Source organism: Schistocerca americana, chromosome 2 (genome assembly GCF_021461395.2).
Source record: "Schistocerca americana isolate TAMUIC-IGC-003095 chromosome 2, iqSchAmer2.1, whole genome shotgun sequence".
In the NCBI taxonomy this organism is placed as follows: Eukaryota; Metazoa; Arthropoda; class Insecta; order Orthoptera; family Acrididae; genus Schistocerca; species Schistocerca americana.
In genome coordinates this window covers 194605326-194623957 of record NC_060120.1, presented here as the reverse complement: position 1 = coordinate 194623957, position 18632 = coordinate 194605326, and the positions used below count along the sequence as shown (strand labels likewise).

Sequence of the window (18632 nt, the reverse complement as noted above, 5' to 3'; positions counted from 1 at the left end):
ATGCTCGCAAAGAGAGCGACAATGCGACAAGCGACCGTACGAACGGTCGAATGAAACGGCCGCATCCGGTGTGGTCTAGTGGCTAGGATACCTGGCTTTCACCCAGGAGGCCCGGGTTCGATTCCCGGTACCGGAACGGAATTTTTTCCACACGAATCGTGACAAGTTTGAGCTGTCCGAGCGGCCGTTTCCCGTCCTGCTCGCAATATAGCTACTGTTTCGTGACCGTCAGCAGAATATAGACTAGGGAAGCAGACACACGACGACCATAGGAATGGTGTATGGCTTCATGCCACCTGATTCCAGCGTAGGGCTGAGCAACTGCATCTGCCGAGGCCCGTTAGCTCAGTTGGTTAGAGCGTCGTGCTAATAACGCGAAGGTCGTGGGTTCGATCCCCCCACGGGCCACTTCTCTTTTACTACTGCGAAAAGGCAGCGCCGATTTCAGCTGGCGAGTGTGATGACCAAATGATCATCACCCTGCGTGGAAGTTGACAGAGGATCCGAACCCGACTCGTCGGGAAGCACTACAGCATTCACTCGGCAATGGCCATAATATCTTGAATACACTGGTTAGAGAAAATGTCCGATTGCCGATGCGTAACAACTTTGGCCCTTGTCAGTACTTGGGCGGGTGAGCGCATGGGAACACAGGGCAGTATTGGCAGTTTTACTTCCTATTTTTGTTTCTCCTTTGTTTTCGGAGCTACAGCCCGATTCGGCCAGGGAGACGCCACCGTGAAATGAAGGGGGCGTGCTGTGTGTCCATCGCCTCGCCTCGCCTCTCCTTACCTCTCTCAGTCGTTTCTCGTGCTTGTCGTTTTGATATAGGCCGATTTGAGAGCGTCAGCTCTCGCGTCAGCTGAGCAAAGTCGAGACAAGTCGAGACACACTAAGGGCTGGTATGCAGCGAGTAAGAGGGCGAAAAAACAATAGTTTAAGAGCGCGTGGCAAAAGTACTCATACGCGAAATTAAAAGCCTGCTGCGGTGGCCGGGAATCGAACCCGGATCAACTGCTTGGAAGGCAACTATGCTGACCATTACACCACCACCGCACAAGCGAGCGCCCCGCCACCGCGCTGAGTCGGCTTCCCGCCTGTCGGCAGCGGCCGAAGGTGATCGTACCCGGCAGGCGCATTTCGAGGCAGGCTAGGGGAGCACATCCAGACGCATTCGGACAGCGTATCCGCGCACATTTCGCATCCTTTGGCAAGAGTCGGCGCCGGCGGCGCAAGAGTACGCAGAGGACCGCGTTCTGGCGGCATCTTTAAGCAGTGCAGTGCAGGATTCAGCGTCTGCAGCATCTTCTCCACAGAATGCTACGGCGCTTGACGGCAGTCCCACTTTCCCTTGAGACATCTGCTCGGGAAGCAGCGTGAAGGTACCGCTGGCCCGAGCATCGGTGGTTCGGTGGTAGAATGCTCGCCTGCCACGCGGGCGGCCCGGGTTCGATTCCCGGCCGATGCATCATTTTGTTTTTTCTCCGGTAGGGGTGCTGCGTGTCTTTCGCACTCGAACTGCGTGAGCCATGAGAATGAACCGCGGGATTCCGTGTGGAAAGAACCAATCATGCAGCGCGGACGACTGCTCGTTTGGACTCCTGCGTGCTATTGTACATACTGGCGTCGGCCTAGCATCGCAAGTTGCCTGCCGCGCCGTGAATGCACGTGTAGCAACAGAAAAAATGAGCCAGGGAGTGCAGACTCTCTACCACTTGTATTCGGTACTTACCAAGATTCCAGAAGGTCTAACGATCGCCTGCCTCGGTAGCGCAGTAGGCAGCGCGTAAGTCTCATAATCTTAAGGTCGTGAGTTCGATCCTCACCCGGGGCATCTAATTTTCTGTGACTGAAGGTGGTGCTGTTGCTAGGGCGCCAACTTATTTCTTGTTTGTTATCCGCAACGTTTCAACGCTTCAGCGGGAAAATGTTTACTTCCTGTTATTGCTACATACAGCTTCCCTATTCCTCTTCTCCCAGCAGAGCATGAAGCCAAAAGCATTGCTCTGCGACGTTTGAGGTGCGCGCCTTGCCAGTCAGTATGTGCAAAGATGCTCGCAAAGAGAGCGACAATGCGACAAGCGACCGTACGAACGGTCGAATGAAACGGCCGCATCCGGTGTGGTCTAGTGGCTAGGATACCTGGCTTTCACCCAGGAGGCCCGGGTTCGATTCCCGGTACCGGAACGGAATTTTTTCCACACGAATCGTGACAAGTTTGAGCTGTCCGAGCGGCCGTTTCCCGTCCTGCTCGCAATATAGCTACTGTTTCGTGACCGTCAGCAGAATATAGACTAGGGAAGCAGACACACGACGACCATAGGAATGGTGTATGGCTTCATGCCACCTGATTCCAGCGTAGGGCTGAGCAACTGCATCTGCCGAGGCCCGTTAGCTCAGTTGGTTAGAGCGTCGTGCTAATAACGCGAAGGTCGTGGGTTCGATCCCCCCACGGGCCACTTCTCTTTTACTACTGCGAAAAGGCAGCGCCGATTTCAGCTGGCGAGTGTGATGACCAAATGATCATCACCCTGCGTGGAAGTTGACAGAGGATCCGAACCCGACTCGTCGGGAAGCACTACAGCATTCACTCGGCAATGGCCATAATATCTTGAATACACTGGTTAGAGAAAATGTCCGATTGCCGATGCGTAACAACTTTGGCCCTTGTCAGTACTTGGGCGGGTGAGCGCATGGGAACACAGGGCAGTATTGGCAGTTTTACTTCCTATTTTTGTTTCTCCTTTGTTTTCGGAGCTACAGCCCGATTCGGCCAGGGAGACGCCACCGTGAAATGAAGGGGGCGTGCTGTGTGTCCATCGCCTCGCCTCGCCTCTCCTTACCTCTCTCAGTCGTTTCTCGTGCTTGTCGTTTTGATATAGGCCGATTTGAGAGCGTCAGCTCTCGCGTCAGCTGAGCAAAGTCGAGACAAGTCGAGACACACTAAGGGCTGGTATGCAGCGAGTAAGAGGGCGAAAAAACAATAGTTTAAGAGCGCGTGGCAAAAGTACTCATACGCGAAATTAAAAGCCTGCTGCGGTGGCCGGGAATCGAACCCGGATCAACTGCTTGGAAGGCAACTATGCTGACCATTACACCACCACCGCACAAGCGAGCGCCCCGCCACCGCGCTGAGTCGGCTTCCCGCCTGTCGGCAGCGGCCGAAGGTGATCGTACCCGGCAGGCGCATTTCGAGGCAGGCTAGGGGAGCACATCCAGACGCATTCGGACAGCGTATCCGCGCACATTTCGCATCCTTTGGCAAGAGTCGGCGCCGGCGGCGCAAGAGTACGCAGAGGACCGCGTTCTGGCGGCATCTTTAAGCAGTGCAGTGCAGGATTCAGCGTCTGCAGCATCTTCTCCACAGAATGCTACGGCGCTTGACGGCAGTCCCACTTTCCCTTGAGACATCTGCTCGGGAAGCAGCGTGAAGGTACCGCTGGCCCGAGCATCGGTGGTTCAGTGGTAGAATGCTCGCCTGCCACGCGGGCGGCCCGGGTTCGATTCCCGGCCGATGCATCATTTTGTTTTTTCTCCGGTAGGGGTGCTGCGTGTCTTTCGCACTCGAACTGCGTGAGCCATGAGAATGAACCGCGGGATTCCGTGTGGAAAGAACCAATCATGCAGCGCGGACGACTGCTCGTTTGGACTCCTGCGTGCTATTGTACATACTGGCGTCGGCCTAGCATCGCAAGTTGCCTGCCGCGCCGTGAATGCACGTGTAGCAACAGAAAAAATGAGCCAGGGAGTGCAGACTCTCTACCACTTGTATTCGGTACTTACCAAGATTCCAGAAGGTCTAACGATCGCCTGCCTCGGTAGCGCAGTAGGCAGCGCGTAAGTCTCATAATCTTAAGGTCGTGAGTTCGATCCTCACCCGGGGCATCTAATTTTCTGTGACTGAAGGTGGTGCTGTTGCTAGGGCGCCAACTTATTTCTTGTTTGTTATCCGCAACGTTTCAACGCTTCAGCGGGAAAATGTTTACTTCCTGTTATTGCTACATACAGCTTCCCTATTCCTCTTCTCCCAGCAGAGCATGAAGCCAAAAGCATTGCTCTGCGACGTTTGAGGTGCGCGCCTTGCCAGTCAGTATGTGCAAAGATGCTCGCAAAGAGAGCGACAATGCGACAAGCGACCGTACGAACGGTCGAATGAAACGGCCGCATCCGGTGTGGTCTAGTGGCTAGGATACCTGGCTTTCACCCAGGAGGCCCGGGTTCGATTCCCGGTACCGGAACGGAATTTTTTCCACACGAATCGTGACAAGTTTGAGCTGTCCGAGCGGCCGTTTCCCGTCCTGCTCGCAATATAGCTACTGTTTCGTGACCGTCAGCAGAATATAGACTAGGGAAGCAGACACACGACGACCATAGGAATGGTGTATGGCTTCATGCCACCTGATTCCAGCGTAGGGCTGAGCAACTGCATCTGCCGAGGCCCGTTAGCTCAGTTGGTTAGAGCGTCGTGCTAATAACGCGAAGGTCGTGGGTTCGATCCCCCCACGGGCCACTTCTCTTTTACTACTGCGAAAAGGCAGCGCCGATTTCAGCTGGCGAGTGTGATGACCAAATGATCATCACCCTGCGTGGAAGTTGACAGAGGATCCGAACCCGACTCGTCGGGAAGCACTACAGCATTCACTCGGCAATGGCCATAATATCTTGAATACACTGGTTAGAGAAAATGTCCGATTGCCGATGCGTAACAACTTTGGCCCTTGTCAGTACTTGGGCGGGTGAGCGCATGGGAACACAGGGCAGTATTGGCAGTTTTACTTCCTATTTTTGTTTCTCCTTTGTTTTCGGAGCTACAGCCCGATTCGGCCAGGGAGACGCCACCGTGAAATGAAGGGGGCGTGCTGTGTGTCCATCGCCTCGCCTCGCCTCTCCTTACCTCTCTCAGTCGTTTCTCGTGCTTGTCGTTTTGATATAGGCCGATTTGAGAGCGTCAGCTCTCGCGTCAGCTGAGCAAAGTCGAGACAAGTCGAGACACACTAAGGGCTGGTATGCAGCGAGTAAGAGGGCGAAAAAACAATAGTTTAAGAGCGCGTGGCAAAAGTACTCATACGCGAAATTAAAAGCCTGCTGCGGTGGCCGGGAATCGAACCCGGATCAACTGCTTGGAAGGCAACTATGCTGACCATTACACCACCACCGCACAAGCGAGCGCCCCGCCACCGCGCTGAGTCGGCTTCCCGCCTGTCGGCAGCGGCCGAAGGTGATCGTACCCGGCAGGCGCATTTCGAGGCAGGCTAGGGGAGCACATCCAGACGCATTCGGACAGCGTATCCGCGCACATTTCGCATCCTTTGGCAAGAGTCGGCGCCGGCGGCGCAAGAGTACGCAGAGGACCGCGTTCTGGCGGCATCTTTAAGCAGTGCAGTGCAGGATTCAGCGTCTGCAGCATCTTCTCCACAGAATGCTACGGCGCTTGACGGCAGTCCCACTTTCCCTTGAGACATCTGCTCGGGAAGCAGCGTGAAGGTACCGCTGGCCCGAGCATCGGTGGTTCAGTGGTAGAATGCTCGCCTGCCACGCGGGCGGCCCGGGTTCGATTCCCGGCCGATGCATCATTTTGTTTTTTCTCCGGTAGGGGTGCTGCGTGTCTTTCGCACTCGAACTGCGTGAGCCATGAGAATGAACCGCGGGATTCCGTGTGGAAAGAACCAATCATGCAGCGCGGACGACTGCTCGTTTGGACTCCTGCGTGCTATTGTACATACTGGCGTCGGCCTAGCATCGCAAGTTGCCTGCCGCGCCGTGAATGCACGTGTAGCAACAGAAAAAATGAGCCAGGGAGTGCAGACTCTCTACCACTTGTATTCGGTACTTACCAAGATTCCAGAAGGTCTAACGATCGCCTGCCTCGGTAGCGCAGTAGGCAGCGCGTAAGTCTCATAATCTTAAGGTCGTGAGTTCGATCCTCACCCGGGGCATCTAATTTTCTGTGACTGAAGGTGGTGCTGTTGCTAGGGCGCCAACTCATTTCTTGTTTGTTATCCGCAACGTTTCAACGCTTCAGCGGGAAAATGTTTACTTCCTGTTATTGCTACATACAGCTTCCCTATTCCTCTTCTCCCAGCAGAGCATGAAGCCAAAAGCATTGCTCTGCGACGTTTGAGGTGCGCGCCTTGCCAGTCAGTATGTGCAAAGATGCTCGCAAAGAGAGCGACAATGCGACAAGCGACCGTACGAACGGTCGAATGAAACGGCCGCATCCGGTGTGGTCTAGTGGCTAGGATACCTGGCTTTCACCCAGGAGGCCCGGGTTCGATTCCCGGTACCGGAACGGAATTTTTTCCACACGAATCGTGACAAGTTTGAGCTGTCCGAGCGGCCGTTTCCCGTCCTGCTCGCAATATAGCTACTGTTTCGTGACCGTCAGCAGAATATAGACTAGGGAAGCAGACACACGACGACCATAGGAATGGTGTATGGCTTCATGCCACCTGATTCCAGCGTAGGGCTGAGCAACTGCATCTGCCGAGGCCCGTTAGCTCAGTTGGTTAGAGCGTCGTGCTAATAACGCGAAGGTCGTGGGTTCGATCCCCCCACGGGCCACTTCTCTTTTACTACTGCGAAAAGGCAGCGCCGATTTCAGCTGGCGAGTGTGATGACCAAATGATCATCACCCTGCGTGGAAGTTGACAGAGGATCCGAACCCGACTCGTCGGGAAGCACTACAGCATTCACTCGGCAATGGCCATAATATCTTGAATACACTGGTTAGAGAAAATGTCCGATTGCCGATGCGTAACAACTTTGGCCCTTGTCAGTACTTGGGCGGGTGAGCGCATGGGAACACAGGGCAGTATTGGCAGTTTTACTTCCTATTTTTGTTTCTCCTTTGTTTTCGGAGCTACAGCCCGATTCGGCCAGGGAGACGCCACCGTGAAATGAAGGGGGCGTGCTGTGTGTCCATCGCCTCGCCTCGCCTCTCCTTACCTCTCTCAGTCGTTTCTCGTGCTTGTCGTTTTGATATAGGCCGATTTGAGAGCGTCAGCTCTCGCGTCAGCTGAGCAAAGTCGAGACAAGTCGAGACACACTAAGGGCTGGTATGCAGCGAGTAAGAGGGCGAAAAAACAATAGTTTAAGAGCGCGTGGCAAAAGTACTCATACGCGAAATTAAAAGCCTGCTGCGGTGGCCGGGAATCGAACCCGGATCAACTGCTTGGAAGGCAACTATGCTGACCATTACACCACCACCGCACAAGCGAGCGCCCCGCCACCGCGCTGAGTCGGCTTCCCGCCTGTCGGCAGCGGCCGAAGGTGATCGTACCCGGCAGGCGCATTTCGAGGCAGGCTAGGGGAGCACATCCAGACGCATTCGGACAGCGTATCCGCGCACATTTCGCATCCTTTGGCAAGAGTCGGCGCCGGCGGCGCAAGAGTACGCAGAGGACCGCGTTCTGGCGGCATCTTTAAGCAGTGCAGTGCAGGATTCAGCGTCTGCAGCATCTTCTCCACAGAATGCTACGGCGCTTGACGGCAGTCCCACTTTCCCTTGAGACATCTGCTCGGGAAGCAGCGTGAAGGTACCGCTGGCCCGAGCATCGGTGGTTCAGTGGTAGAATGCTCGCCTGCCACGCGGGCGGCCCGGGTTCGATTCCCGGCCGATGCATCATTTTGTTTTTTCTCCGGTAGGGGTGCTGCGTGTCTTTCGCACTCGAACTGCGTGAGCCATGAGAATGAACCGCGGGATTCCGTGTGGAAAGAACCAATCATGCAGCGCGGACGACTGCTCGTTTGGACTCCTGCGTGCTATTGTACATACTGGCGTCGGCCTAGCATCGCAAGTTGCCTGCCGCGCCGTGAATGCACGTGTAGCAACAGAAAAAATGAGCCAGGGAGTGCAGACTCTCTACCACTTGTATTCGGTACTTACCAAGATTCCAGAAGGTCTAACGATCGCCTGCCTCGGTAGCGCAGTAGGCAGCGCGTAAGTCTCATAATCTTAAGGTCGTGAGTTCGATCCTCACCCGGGGCATCTAATTTTCTGTGACTGAAGGTGGTGCTGTTGCTAGGGCGCCAACTTATTTCTTGTTTGTTATCCGCAACGTTTCAACGCTTCAGCGGGAAAATGTTTACTTCCTGTTATTGCTACATACAGCTTCCCTATTCCTCTTCTCCCAGCAGAGCATGAAGCCAAAAGCATTGCTCTGCGACGTTTGAGGTGCGCGCCTTGCCAGTCAGTATGTGCAAAGATGCTCGCAAAGAGAGCGACAATGCGACAAGCGACCGTACGAACGGTCGAATGAAACGGCCGCATCCGGTGTGGTCTAGTGGCTAGGATACCTGGCTTTCACCCAGGAGGCCCGGGTTCGATTCCCGGTACCGGAACGGAATTTTTTCCACACGAATCGTGACAAGTTTGAGCTGTCCGAGCGGCCGTTTCCCGTCCTGCTCGCAATATAGCTACTGTTTCGTGACCGTCAGCAGAATATAGACTAGGGAAGCAGACACACGACGACCATAGGAATGGTGTATGGCTTCATGCCACCTGATTCCAGCGTAGGGCTGAGCAACTGCATCTGCCGAGGCCCGTTAGCTCAGTTGGTTAGAGCGTCGTGCTAATAACGCGAAGGTCGTGGGTTCGATCCCCCCACGGGCCACTTCTCTTTTACTACTGCGAAAAGGCAGCGCCGATTTCAGCTGGCGAGTGTGATGACCAAATGATCATCACCCTGCGTGGAAGTTGACAGAGGATCCGAACCCGACTCGTCGGGAAGCACTACAGCATTCACTCGGCAATGGCCATAATATCTTGAATACACTGGTTAGAGAAAATGTCCGATTGCCGATGCGTAACAACTTTGGCCCTTGTCAGTACTTGGGCGGGTGAGCGCATGGGAACACAGGGCAGTATTGGCAGTTTTACTTCCTATTTTTGTTTCTCCTTTGTTTTCGGAGCTACAGCCCGATTCGGCCAGGGAGACGCCACCGTGAAATGAAGGGGGCGTGCTGTGTGTCCATCGCCTCGCCTCGCCTCTCCTTACCTCTCTCAGTCGTTTCTCGTGCTTGTCGTTTTGATATAGGCCGATTTGAGAGCGTCAGCTCTCGCGTCAGCTGAGCAAAGTCGAGACAAGTCGAGACACACTAAGGGCTGGTATGCAGCGAGTAAGAGGGCGAAAAAACAATAGTTTAAGAGCGCGTGGCAAAAGTACTCATACGCGAAATTAAAAGCCTGCTGCGGTGGCCGGGAATCGAACCCGGATCAACTGCTTGGAAGGCAACTATGCTGACCATTACACCACCACCGCACAAGCGAGCGCCCCGCCACCGCGCTGAGTCGGCTTCCCGCCTGTCGGCAGCGGCCGAAGGTGATCGTACCCGGCAGGCGCATTTCGAGGCAGGCTAGGGGAGCACATCCAGACGCATTCGGACAGCGTATCCGCGCACATTTCGCATCCTTTGGCAAGAGTCGGCGCCGGCGGCGCAAGAGTACGCAGAGGACCGCGTTCTGGCGGCATCTTTAAGCAGTGCAGTGCAGGATTCAGCGTCTGCAGCATCTTCTCCACAGAATGCTACGGCGCTTGACGGCAGTCCCACTTTCCCTTGAGACATCTGCTCGGGAAGCAGCGTGAAGGTACCGCTGGCCCGAGCATCGGTGGTTCAGTGGTAGAATGCTCGCCTGCCACGCGGGCGGCCCGGGTTCGATTCCCGGCCGATGCATCATTTTGTTTTTTCTCCGGTAGGGGTGCTGCGTGTCTTTCGCACTCGAACTGCGTGAGCCATGAGAATGAACCGCGGGATTCCGTGTGGAAAGAACCAATCATGCAGCGCGGACGACTGCTCGTTTGGACTCCTGCGTGCTATTGTACATACTGGCGTCGGCCTAGCATCGCAAGTTGCCTGCCGCGCCGTGAATGCACGTGTAGCAACAGAAAAAATGAGCCAGGGAGTGCAGACTCTCTACCACTTGTATTCGGTACTTACCAAGATTCCAGAAGGTCTAACGATCGCCTGCCTCGGTAGCGCAGTAGGCAGCGCGTAAGTCTCATAATCTTAAGGTCGTGAGTTCGATCCTCACCCGGGGCATCTAATTTTCTGTGACTGAAGGTGGTGCTGTTGCTAGGGCGCCAACTCATTTCTTGTTTGTTATCCGCAACGTTTCAACGCTTCAGCGGGAAAATGTTTACTTCCTGTTATTGCTACATACAGCTTCCCTATTCCTCTTCTCCCAGCAGAGCATGAAGCCAAAAGCATTGCTCTGCGACGTTTGAGGTGCGCGCCTTGCCAGTCAGTATGTGCAAAGATGCTCGCAAAGAGAGCGACAATGCGACAAGCGACCGTACGAACGGTCGAATGAAACGGCCGCATCCGGTGTGGTCTAGTGGCTAGGATACCTGGCTTTCACCCAGGAGGCCCGGGTTCGATTCCCGGTACCGGAACGGAATTTTTTCCACACGAATCGTGACAAGTTTGAGCTGTCCGAGCGGCCGTTTCCCGTCCTGCTCGCAATATAGCTACTGTTTCGTGACCGTCAGCAGAATATAGACTAGGGAAGCAGACACACGACGACCATAGGAATGGTGTATGGCTTCATGCCACCTGATTCCAGCGTAGGGCTGAGCAACTGCATCTGCCGAGGCCCGTTAGCTCAGTTGGTTAGAGCGTCGTGCTAATAACGCGAAGGTCGTGGGTTCGATCCCCCCACGGGCCACTTCTCTTTTACTACTGCGAAAAGGCAGCGCCGATTTCAGCTGGCGAGTGTGATGACCAAATGATCATCACCCTGCGTGGAAGTTGACAGAGGATCCGAACCCGACTCGTCGGGAAGCACTACAGCATTCACTCGGCAATGGCCATAATATCTTGAATACACTGGTTAGAGAAAATGTCCGATTGCCGATGCGTAACAACTTTGGCCCTTGTCAGTACTTGGGCGGGTGAGCGCATGGGAACACAGGGCAGTATTGGCAGTTTTACTTCCTATTTTTGTTTCTCCTTTGTTTTCGGAGCTACAGCCCGATTCGGCCAGGGAGACGCCACCGTGAAATGAAGGGGGCGTGCTGTGTGTCCATCGCCTCGCCTCGCCTCTCCTTACCTCTCTCAGTCGTTTCTCGTGCTTGTCGTTTTGATATAGGCCGATTTGAGAGCGTCAGCTCTCGCGTCAGCTGAGCAAAGTCGAGACAAGTCGAGACACACTAAGGGCTGGTATGCAGCGAGTAAGAGGGCGAAAAAACAATAGTTTAAGAGCGCGTGGCAAAAGTACTCATACGCGAAATTAAAAGCCTGCTGCGGTGGCCGGGAATCGAACCCGGATCAACTGCTTGGAAGGCAACTATGCTGACCATTACACCACCACCGCACAAGCGAGCGCCCCGCCACCGCGCTGAGTCGGCTTCCCGCCTGTCGGCAGCGGCCGAAGGTGATCGTACCCGGCAGGCGCATTTCGAGGCAGGCTAGGGGAGCACATCCAGACGCATTCGGACAGCGTATCCGCGCACATTTCGCATCCTTTGGCAAGAGTCGGCGCCGGCGGCGCAAGAGTACGCAGAGGACCGCGTTCTGGCGGCATCTTTAAGCAGTGCAGTGCAGGATTCAGCGTCTGCAGCATCTTCTCCACAGAATGCTACGGCGCTTGACGGCAGTCCCACTTTCCCTTGAGACATCTGCTCGGGAAGCAGCGTGAAGGTACCGCTGGCCCGAGCATCGGTGGTTCAGTGGTAGAATGCTCGCCTGCCACGCGGGCGGCCCGGGTTCGATTCCCGGCCGATGCATCATTTTGTTTTTTCTCCGGTAGGGGTGCTGCGTGTCTTTCGCACTCGAACTGCGTGAGCCATGAGAATGAACCGCGGGATTCCGTGTGGAAAGAACCAATCATGCAGCGCGGACGACTGCTCGTTTGGACTCCTGCGTGCTATTGTACATACTGGCGTCGGCCTAGCATCGCAAGTTGCCTGCCGCGCCGTGAATGCACGTGTAGCAACAGAAAAAATGAGCCAGGGAGTGCAGACTCTCTACCACTTGTATTCGGTACTTACCAAGATTCCAGAAGGTCTAACGATCGCCTGCCTCGGTAGCGCAGTAGGCAGCGCGTAAGTCTCATAATCTTAAGGTCGTGAGTTCGATCCTCACCCGGGGCATCTAATTTTCTGTGACTGAAGGTGGTGCTGTTGCTAGGGCGCCAACTTATTTCTTGTTTGTTATCCGCAACGTTTCAACGCTTCAGCGGGAAAATGTTTACTTCCTGTTATTGCTACATACAGCTTCCCTATTCCTCTTCTCCCAGCAGAGCATGAAGCCAAAAGCATTGCTCTGCGACGTTTGAGGTGCGCGCCTTGCCAGTCAGTATGTGCAAAGATGCTCGCAAAGAGAGCGACAATGCGACAAGCGACCGTACGAACGGTCGAATGAAACGGCCGCATCCGGTGTGGTCTAGTGGCTAGGATACCTGGCTTTCACCCAGGAGGCCCGGGTTCGATTCCCGGTACCGGAACGGAATTTTTTCCACACGAATCGTGACAAGTTTGAGCTGTCCGAGCGGCCGTTTCCCGTCCTGCTCGCAATATAGCTACTGTTTCGTGACCGTCAGCAGAATATAGACTAGGGAAGCAGACACACGACGACCATAGGAATGGTGTATGGCTTCATGCCACCTGATTCCAGCGTAGGGCTGAGCAACTGCATCTGCCGAGGCCCGTTAGCTCAGTTGGTTAGAGCGTCGTGCTAATAACGCGAAGGTCGTGGGTTCGATCCCCCCACGGGCCACTTCTCTTTTACTACTGCGAAAAGGCAGCGCCGATTTCAGCTGGCGAGTGTGATGACCAAATGATCATCACCCTGCGTGGAAGTTGACAGAGGATCCGAACCCGACTCGTCGGGAAGCACTACAGCATTCACTCGGCAATGGCCATAATATCTTGAATACACTGGTTAGAGAAAATGTCCGATTGCCGATGCGTAACAACTTTGGCCCTTGTCAGTACTTGGGCGGGTGAGCGCATGGGAACACAGGGCAGTATTGGCAGTTTTACTTCCTATTTTTGTTTCTCCTTTGTTTTCGGAGCTACAGCCCGATTCGGCCAGGGAGACGCCACCGTGAAATGAAGGGGGCGTGCTGTGTGTCCATCGCCTCGCCTCGCCTCTCCTTACCTCTCTCAGTCGTTTCTCGTGCTTGTCGTTTTGATATAGGCCGATTTGAGAGCGTCAGCTCTCGCGTCAGCTGAGCAAAGTCGAGACAAGTCGAGACACACTAAGGGCTGGTATGCAGCGAGTAAGAGGGCGAAAAAACAATAGTTTAAGAGCGCGTGGCAAAAGTACTCATACGCGAAATTAAAAGCCTGCTGCGGTGGCCGGGAATCGAACCCGGATCAACTGCTTGGAAGGCAACTATGCTGACCATTACACCACCACCGCACAAGCGAGCGCCCCGCCACCGCGCTGAGTCGGCTTCCCGCCTGTCGGCAGCGGCCGAAGGTGATCGTACCCGGCAGGCGCATTTCGAGGCAGGCTAGGGGAGCACATCCAGACGCATTCGGACAGCGTATCCGCGCACATTTCGCATCCTTTGGCAAGAGTCGGCGCCGGCGGCGCAAGAGTACGCAGAGGACCGCGTTCTGGCGGCATCTTTAAGCAGTGCAGTGCAGGATTCAGCGTCTGCAGCATCTTCTCCACAGAATGCTACGGCGCTTGACGGCAGTCCCACTTTCCCTTGAGACATCTGCTCGGGAAGCAGCGTGAAGGTACCGCTGGCCCGAGCATCGGTGGTTCAGTGGTAGAATGCTCGCCTGCCACGCGGGCGGCCCGGGTTCGATTCCCGGCCGATGCATCATTTTGTTTTTTCTCCGGTAGGGGTGCTGCGTGTCTTTCGCACTCGAACTGCGTGAGCCATGAGAATGAACCGCGGGATTCCGTGTGGAAAGAACCAATCATGCAGCGCGGACGACTGCTCGTTTGGACTCCTGCGTGCTATTGTACATACTGGCGTCGGCCTAGCATCGCAAGTTGCCTGCCGCGCCGTGAATGCACGTGTAGCAACAGAAAAAATGAGCCAGGGAGTGCAGACTCTCTACCACTTGTATTCGGTACTTACCAAGATTCCAGAAGGTCTAACGATCGCCTGCCTCGGTAGCGCAGTAGGCAGCGCGTAAGTCTCATAATCTTAAGGTCGTGAGTTCGATCCTCACCCGGGGCATCTAATTTTCTGTGACTGAAGGTGGTGCTGTTGCTAGGGCGCCAACTTATTTCTTGTTTGTTATCCGCAACGTTTCAACGCTTCAGCGGGAAAATGTTTACTTCCTGTTATTGCTACATACAGCTTCCCTATTCCTCTTCTCCCAGCAGAGCATGAAGCCAAAAGCATTGCTCTGCGACGTTTGAGGTGCGCGCCTTGCCAGTCAGTATGTGCAAAGATGCTCGCAAAGAGAGCGACAATGCGACAAGCGACCGTACGAACGGTCGAATGAAACGGCCGCATCCGGTGTGGTCTAGTGGCTAGGATACCTGGCTTTCACCCAGGAGGCCCGGGTTCGATTCCCGGTACCGGAACGGAATTTTTTCCACACGAATCGTGACAAGTTTGAGCTGTCCGAGCGGCCGTTTCCCGTCCTGCTCGCAATATAGCTACTGTTTCGTGACCGTCAGCAGAATATAGACTAGGGAAGCAGACACACGACGACCATAGGAATGGTGTATGGCTTCATGCCACCTGATTCCAGCGTAGGGCTGAGCAACTGCATCTGCCGAGGCCCGTTAGCTCAGTTGGTTAGAGCGTCGTGCTAATAACGCGAAGGTCGTGGGTTCGATCCCCCCACGGGCCACTTCTCTTTTACTACTGCGAAAAGGCAGCGCCGATTTCAGCTGGCGAGTGTGATGACCAAATGATCATCACCCTGCGTGGAAGTTGACAGAGGATCCGAACCCGACTCGTCGGGAAGCACTACAGCATTCACTCGGCAATGGCCATAATATCTTGAATACACTGGTTAGAGAAAATGTCCGATTGCCGATGCGTAACAACTTTGGCCCTTGTCAGTACTTGGGCGGGTGAGCGCATGGGAACACAGGGCAGTATTGGCAGTTTTACTTCCTATTTTTGTTTCTCCTTTGTTTTCGGAGCTACAGCCCGATTCGGCCAGGGAGACGCCACCGTGAAATGAAGGGGGCGTGCTGTGTGTCCATCGCCTCGCCTCGCCTCTCCTTACCTCTCTCAGTCGTTTCTCGTGCTTGTCGTTTTGATATAGGCCGATTTGAGAGCGTCAGCTCTCGCGTCAGCTGAGCAAAGTCGAGACAAGTCGAGACACACTAAGGGCTGGTATGCAGCGAGTAAGAGGGCGAAAAAACAATAGTTTAAGAGCGCGTGGCAAAAGTACTCATACGCGAAATTAAAAGCCTGCTGCGGTGGCCGGGAATCGAACCCGGATCAACTGCTTGGAAGGCAACTATGCTGACCATTACACCACCACCGCACAAGCGAGCGCCCCGCCACCGCGCTGAGTCGGCTTCCCGCCTGTCGGCAGCGGCCGAAGGTGATCGTACCCGGCAGGCGCATTTCGAGGCAGGCTAGGGGAGCACATCCAGACGCATTCGGACAGCGTATCCGCGCACATTTCGCATCCTTTGGCAAGAGTCGGCGCCGGCGGCGCAAGAGTACGCAGAGGACCGCGTTCTGGCGGCATCTTTAAGCAGTGCAGTGCAGGATTCAGCGTCTGCAGCATCTTCTCCACAGAATGCTACGGCGCTTGACGGCAGTCCCACTTTCCCTTGAGACATCTGCTCGGGAAGCAGCGTGAAGGTACCGCTGGCCCGAGCATCGGTGGTTCAGTGGTAGAATGCTCGCCTGCCACGCGGGCGGCCCGGGTTCGATTCCCGGCCGATGCATCATTTTGTTTTTTCTCCGGTAGGGGTGCTGCGTGTCTTTCGCACTCGAACTGCGTGAGCCATGAGAATGAACCGCGGGATTCCGTGTGGAAAGAACCAATCATGCAGCGCGGACGACTGCTCGTTTGGACTCCTGCGTGCTATTGTACATACTGGCGTCGGCCTAGCATCGCAAGTTGCCTGCCGCGCCGTGAATGCACGTGTAGCAACAGAAAAAATGAGCCAGGGAGTGCAGACTCTCTACCACTTGTATTCGGTACTTACCAAGATTCCAGAAGGTCTAACGATCGCCTGCCTCGGTAGCGCAGTAGGCAGCGCGTAAGTCTCATAATCTTAAGGTCGTGAGTTCGATCCTCACCCGGGGCATCTAATTTTCTGTGACTGAAGGTGGTGCTGTTGCTAGGGCGCCAACTTATTTCTTGTTTGTTATCCGCAACGTTTCAACGCTTCAGCGGGAAAATGTTTACTTCCTGTTATTGCTACATACAGCTTCCCTATTCCTCTTCTCCCAGCAGAGCATGAAGCCAAAAGCATTGCTCTGCGACGTTTGAGGTGCGCGCCTTGCCAGTCAGTATGTGCAAAGATGCTCGCAAAGAGAGCGACAATGCGACAAGCGACCGTACGAACGGTCGAATGAAACGGCCGCATCCGGTGTGGTCTAGTGGCTAGGATACCTGGCTTTCACCCAGGAGGCCCGGGTTCGATTCCCGGTACCGGAACGGAATTTTTTCCACACGAATCGTGACAAGTTTGAGCTGTCCGAGCGGCCGTTTCCCGTCCTGCTCGCAATATAGCTACTGTTTCGTGACCGTCAGCAGAATATAGACTAGGGAAGCAGACACACGACGACCATAGGAATGGTGTATGGCTTCATGCCACCTGATTCCAGCGTAGGGCTGAGCAACTGCATCTGCCGAGGCCCGTTAGCTCAGTTGGTTAGAGCGTCGTGCTAATAACGCGAAGGTCGTGGGTTCGATCCCCCCACGGGCCACTTCTCTTTTACTACTGCGAAAAGGCAGCGCCGATTTCAGCTGGCGAGTGTGATGACCAAATGATCATCACCCTGCGTGGAAGTTGACAGAGGATCCGAACCCGACTCGTCGGGAAGCACTACAGCATTCACTCGGCAATGGCCATAATATCTTGAATACACTGGTTAGAGAAAATGTCCGATTGCCGATGCGTAACAACTTTGGCCCTTGTCAGTACTTGGGCGGGTGAGCGCATGGGAACACAGGGCAGTATTGGCAGTTTTACTTCCTATTTTTGTTTCTCCTTTGTTTTCGGAGCTACAGCCCGATTCGGCCAGGGAGACGCCACCGTGAAATGAAGGGGGCGTGCTGTGTGTCCATCGCCTCGCCTCGCCTCTCCTTACCTCTCTCAGTCGTTTCTCGTGCTTGTCGTTTTGATATAGGCCGATTTGAGAGCGTCAGCTCTCGCGTCAGCTGAGCAAAGTCGAGACAAGTCGAGACACACTAAGGGCTGGTATGCAGCGAGTAAGAGGGCGAAAAAACAATAGTTTAAGAGCGCGTGGCAAAAGTACTCATACGCGAAATTAAAAGCCTGCTGCGGTGGCCGGGAATCGAACCCGGATCAACTGCTTGGAAGGCAACTATGCTGACCATTACACCACCACCGCACAAGCGAGCGCCCCGCCACCGCGCTGAGTCGGCTTCCCGCCTGTCGGCAGCGGCCGAAGGTGATCGTACCCGGCAGGCGCATTTCGAGGCAGGCTAGGGGAGCACATCCAGACGCATTCGGACAGCGTATCCGCGCACATTTCGCATCCTTTGGCAAGAGTCGGCGCCGGCGGCGCAAGAGTACGCAGAGGACCGCGTTCTGGCGGCATCTTTAAGCAGTGCAGTGCAGGATTCAGCGTCTGCAGCATCTTCTCCACAGAATGCTACGGCGCTTGACGGCAGTCCCACTTTCCCTTGAGACATCTGCTCGGGAAGCAGCGTGAAGGTACCGCTGGCCCGAGCATCGGTGGTTCAGTGGTAGAATGCTCGCCTGCCACGCGGGCGGCCCGGGTTCGATTCCCGGCCGATGCATCATTTTGTTTTTTCTCCGGTAGGGGTGCTGCGTGTCTTTCGCACTCGAACTGCGTGAGCCATGAGAATGAACCGCGGGATTCCGTGTGGAAAGAACCAATCATGCAGCGCGGACGACTGCTCGTTTGGACTCCTGCGTGCTATTGTACATACTGGCGTCGGCCTAGCATCGCAAGTTGCCTGCCGCGCCGTGAATGCACGTGTAGCAACAGAAAAAATGAGCCAGGGAGTGCAGACTCTCTACCACTTGTATTCGGTACTTACCAAGATTCCAGAAGGTCTAACGATCGCCTGCCTCGGTAGCGCAGTAGGCAGCGCGTAAGTCTCATAATCTTAAGGTCGTGAGTTCGATCCTCACCCGGGGCATCTAATTTTCTGTGACTGAAGGTGGTGCTGTTGCTAGGGCGCCAACTTATTTCTTGTTTGTTATCCGCAACGTTTCAACGCTTCAGCGGGAAAATGTTTACTTCCTGTTATTGCTACATACAGCTTCCCTATTCCTCTTCTCCCAGCAGAGCATGAAGCCAAAAGCATTGCTCTGCGACGTTTGAGGTGCGCGCCTTGCCAGTCAGTATGTGCAAAGATGCTCGCAAAGAGAGCGACAATGCGACAAGCGACCGTACGAACGGTCGAATGAAACGGCCGCATCCGGTGTGGTCTAGTGGCTAGGATACCTGGCTTTCACCCAGGAGGCCCGGGTTCGATTCCCGGTACCGGAACGGAATTTTTTCCACACGAATCGTGACAAGTTTGAGC

General features: G+C 54.8%; 46 non-coding genes across 46 annotated transcripts; 37 read left to right on the top strand and 9 right to left on the bottom strand.

Annotated features, from left to right (window-relative positions):
• The first annotated feature begins 64 nt into the window (after positions 1–64).
• On the top strand, positions 65–136 carry Trnae-uuc. The gene has a single exon. It is a non-coding gene; the product is annotated as a tRNA-Glu (tRNA).
• A 198-nt stretch (positions 137–334) lies between these two features.
• Positions 335–408, top strand: Trnai-aau. The gene has a single exon. It is a non-coding gene; the product is annotated as a tRNA-Ile (tRNA).
• A 576-nt stretch (positions 409–984) lies between these two features.
• Positions 985–1056, bottom strand: Trnag-ucc. Its single transcript has one exon. It is a non-coding gene; the product is annotated as a tRNA-Gly (tRNA).
• A 341-nt stretch (positions 1057–1397) lies between these two features.
• On the top strand, positions 1398–1468 carry Trnag-gcc. Its single transcript has one exon. It is a non-coding gene; the product is annotated as a tRNA-Gly (tRNA).
• Positions 1469–1761: 293 nt separating this feature from the next.
• Trnam-cau lies at positions 1762–1834 on the top strand. The gene has a single exon. It is a non-coding gene; the product is annotated as a tRNA-Met (tRNA).
• Positions 1835–2115: 281 nt separating this feature from the next.
• Positions 2116–2187, top strand: Trnae-uuc. Its single transcript has one exon. It is a non-coding gene; the product is annotated as a tRNA-Glu (tRNA).
• A 198-nt stretch (positions 2188–2385) lies between these two features.
• Positions 2386–2459, top strand: Trnai-aau. Its single transcript has one exon. It is a non-coding gene; the product is annotated as a tRNA-Ile (tRNA).
• A 576-nt stretch (positions 2460–3035) lies between these two features.
• Positions 3036–3107, bottom strand: Trnag-ucc. Its single transcript has one exon. It is a non-coding gene; the product is annotated as a tRNA-Gly (tRNA).
• A 341-nt stretch (positions 3108–3448) lies between these two features.
• Trnag-gcc lies at positions 3449–3519 on the top strand. The gene has a single exon. It is a non-coding gene; the product is annotated as a tRNA-Gly (tRNA).
• Positions 3520–3812: 293 nt separating this feature from the next.
• Positions 3813–3885, top strand: Trnam-cau. The gene has a single exon. It is a non-coding gene; the product is annotated as a tRNA-Met (tRNA).
• A 281-nt stretch (positions 3886–4166) lies between these two features.
• Positions 4167–4238, top strand: Trnae-uuc. Its single transcript has one exon. It is a non-coding gene; the product is annotated as a tRNA-Glu (tRNA).
• A 198-nt stretch (positions 4239–4436) lies between these two features.
• Trnai-aau lies at positions 4437–4510 on the top strand. Its single transcript has one exon. It is a non-coding gene; the product is annotated as a tRNA-Ile (tRNA).
• A 576-nt stretch (positions 4511–5086) lies between these two features.
• Trnag-ucc lies at positions 5087–5158 on the bottom strand. The gene has a single exon. It is a non-coding gene; the product is annotated as a tRNA-Gly (tRNA).
• A 341-nt stretch (positions 5159–5499) lies between these two features.
• On the top strand, positions 5500–5570 carry Trnag-gcc. Its single transcript has one exon. It is a non-coding gene; the product is annotated as a tRNA-Gly (tRNA).
• Positions 5571–5863: 293 nt separating this feature from the next.
• Trnam-cau lies at positions 5864–5936 on the top strand. Its single transcript has one exon. It is a non-coding gene; the product is annotated as a tRNA-Met (tRNA).
• Positions 5937–6217: 281 nt separating this feature from the next.
• Trnae-uuc lies at positions 6218–6289 on the top strand. Its single transcript has one exon. It is a non-coding gene; the product is annotated as a tRNA-Glu (tRNA).
• A 198-nt stretch (positions 6290–6487) lies between these two features.
• On the top strand, positions 6488–6561 carry Trnai-aau. Its single transcript has one exon. It is a non-coding gene; the product is annotated as a tRNA-Ile (tRNA).
• A 576-nt stretch (positions 6562–7137) lies between these two features.
• On the bottom strand, positions 7138–7209 carry Trnag-ucc. Its single transcript has one exon. It is a non-coding gene; the product is annotated as a tRNA-Gly (tRNA).
• A 341-nt stretch (positions 7210–7550) lies between these two features.
• Trnag-gcc lies at positions 7551–7621 on the top strand. The gene has a single exon. It is a non-coding gene; the product is annotated as a tRNA-Gly (tRNA).
• A 293-nt stretch (positions 7622–7914) lies between these two features.
• On the top strand, positions 7915–7987 carry Trnam-cau. Its single transcript has one exon. It is a non-coding gene; the product is annotated as a tRNA-Met (tRNA).
• Positions 7988–8268: 281 nt separating this feature from the next.
• On the top strand, positions 8269–8340 carry Trnae-uuc. The gene has a single exon. It is a non-coding gene; the product is annotated as a tRNA-Glu (tRNA).
• A 198-nt stretch (positions 8341–8538) lies between these two features.
• On the top strand, positions 8539–8612 carry Trnai-aau. Its single transcript has one exon. It is a non-coding gene; the product is annotated as a tRNA-Ile (tRNA).
• A 576-nt stretch (positions 8613–9188) lies between these two features.
• Positions 9189–9260, bottom strand: Trnag-ucc. Its single transcript has one exon. It is a non-coding gene; the product is annotated as a tRNA-Gly (tRNA).
• Positions 9261–9601: 341 nt separating this feature from the next.
• Trnag-gcc lies at positions 9602–9672 on the top strand. Its single transcript has one exon. It is a non-coding gene; the product is annotated as a tRNA-Gly (tRNA).
• Positions 9673–9965: 293 nt separating this feature from the next.
• On the top strand, positions 9966–10038 carry Trnam-cau. Its single transcript has one exon. It is a non-coding gene; the product is annotated as a tRNA-Met (tRNA).
• Positions 10039–10319: 281 nt separating this feature from the next.
• Positions 10320–10391, top strand: Trnae-uuc. The gene has a single exon. It is a non-coding gene; the product is annotated as a tRNA-Glu (tRNA).
• Positions 10392–10589: 198 nt separating this feature from the next.
• Trnai-aau lies at positions 10590–10663 on the top strand. Its single transcript has one exon. It is a non-coding gene; the product is annotated as a tRNA-Ile (tRNA).
• A 576-nt stretch (positions 10664–11239) lies between these two features.
• On the bottom strand, positions 11240–11311 carry Trnag-ucc. The gene has a single exon. It is a non-coding gene; the product is annotated as a tRNA-Gly (tRNA).
• A 341-nt stretch (positions 11312–11652) lies between these two features.
• Trnag-gcc lies at positions 11653–11723 on the top strand. The gene has a single exon. It is a non-coding gene; the product is annotated as a tRNA-Gly (tRNA).
• Positions 11724–12016: 293 nt separating this feature from the next.
• Trnam-cau lies at positions 12017–12089 on the top strand. The gene has a single exon. It is a non-coding gene; the product is annotated as a tRNA-Met (tRNA).
• A 281-nt stretch (positions 12090–12370) lies between these two features.
• Positions 12371–12442, top strand: Trnae-uuc. Its single transcript has one exon. It is a non-coding gene; the product is annotated as a tRNA-Glu (tRNA).
• Positions 12443–12640: 198 nt separating this feature from the next.
• On the top strand, positions 12641–12714 carry Trnai-aau. Its single transcript has one exon. It is a non-coding gene; the product is annotated as a tRNA-Ile (tRNA).
• A 576-nt stretch (positions 12715–13290) lies between these two features.
• Positions 13291–13362, bottom strand: Trnag-ucc. The gene has a single exon. It is a non-coding gene; the product is annotated as a tRNA-Gly (tRNA).
• Positions 13363–13703: 341 nt separating this feature from the next.
• On the top strand, positions 13704–13774 carry Trnag-gcc. The gene has a single exon. It is a non-coding gene; the product is annotated as a tRNA-Gly (tRNA).
• Positions 13775–14067: 293 nt separating this feature from the next.
• On the top strand, positions 14068–14140 carry Trnam-cau. The gene has a single exon. It is a non-coding gene; the product is annotated as a tRNA-Met (tRNA).
• Positions 14141–14421: 281 nt separating this feature from the next.
• Positions 14422–14493, top strand: Trnae-uuc. The gene has a single exon. It is a non-coding gene; the product is annotated as a tRNA-Glu (tRNA).
• Positions 14494–14691: 198 nt separating this feature from the next.
• Trnai-aau lies at positions 14692–14765 on the top strand. The gene has a single exon. It is a non-coding gene; the product is annotated as a tRNA-Ile (tRNA).
• Positions 14766–15341: 576 nt separating this feature from the next.
• Positions 15342–15413, bottom strand: Trnag-ucc. The gene has a single exon. It is a non-coding gene; the product is annotated as a tRNA-Gly (tRNA).
• A 341-nt stretch (positions 15414–15754) lies between these two features.
• On the top strand, positions 15755–15825 carry Trnag-gcc. The gene has a single exon. It is a non-coding gene; the product is annotated as a tRNA-Gly (tRNA).
• A 293-nt stretch (positions 15826–16118) lies between these two features.
• On the top strand, positions 16119–16191 carry Trnam-cau. Its single transcript has one exon. It is a non-coding gene; the product is annotated as a tRNA-Met (tRNA).
• Positions 16192–16472: 281 nt separating this feature from the next.
• On the top strand, positions 16473–16544 carry Trnae-uuc. The gene has a single exon. It is a non-coding gene; the product is annotated as a tRNA-Glu (tRNA).
• Positions 16545–16742: 198 nt separating this feature from the next.
• Positions 16743–16816, top strand: Trnai-aau. Its single transcript has one exon. It is a non-coding gene; the product is annotated as a tRNA-Ile (tRNA).
• Positions 16817–17392: 576 nt separating this feature from the next.
• On the bottom strand, positions 17393–17464 carry Trnag-ucc. Its single transcript has one exon. It is a non-coding gene; the product is annotated as a tRNA-Gly (tRNA).
• A 341-nt stretch (positions 17465–17805) lies between these two features.
• Positions 17806–17876, top strand: Trnag-gcc. The gene has a single exon. It is a non-coding gene; the product is annotated as a tRNA-Gly (tRNA).
• Positions 17877–18169: 293 nt separating this feature from the next.
• On the top strand, positions 18170–18242 carry Trnam-cau. Its single transcript has one exon. It is a non-coding gene; the product is annotated as a tRNA-Met (tRNA).
• Positions 18243–18523: 281 nt separating this feature from the next.
• Trnae-uuc lies at positions 18524–18595 on the top strand. The gene has a single exon. It is a non-coding gene; the product is annotated as a tRNA-Glu (tRNA).
• Positions 18596–18632: the final 37 nt, after the last annotated feature.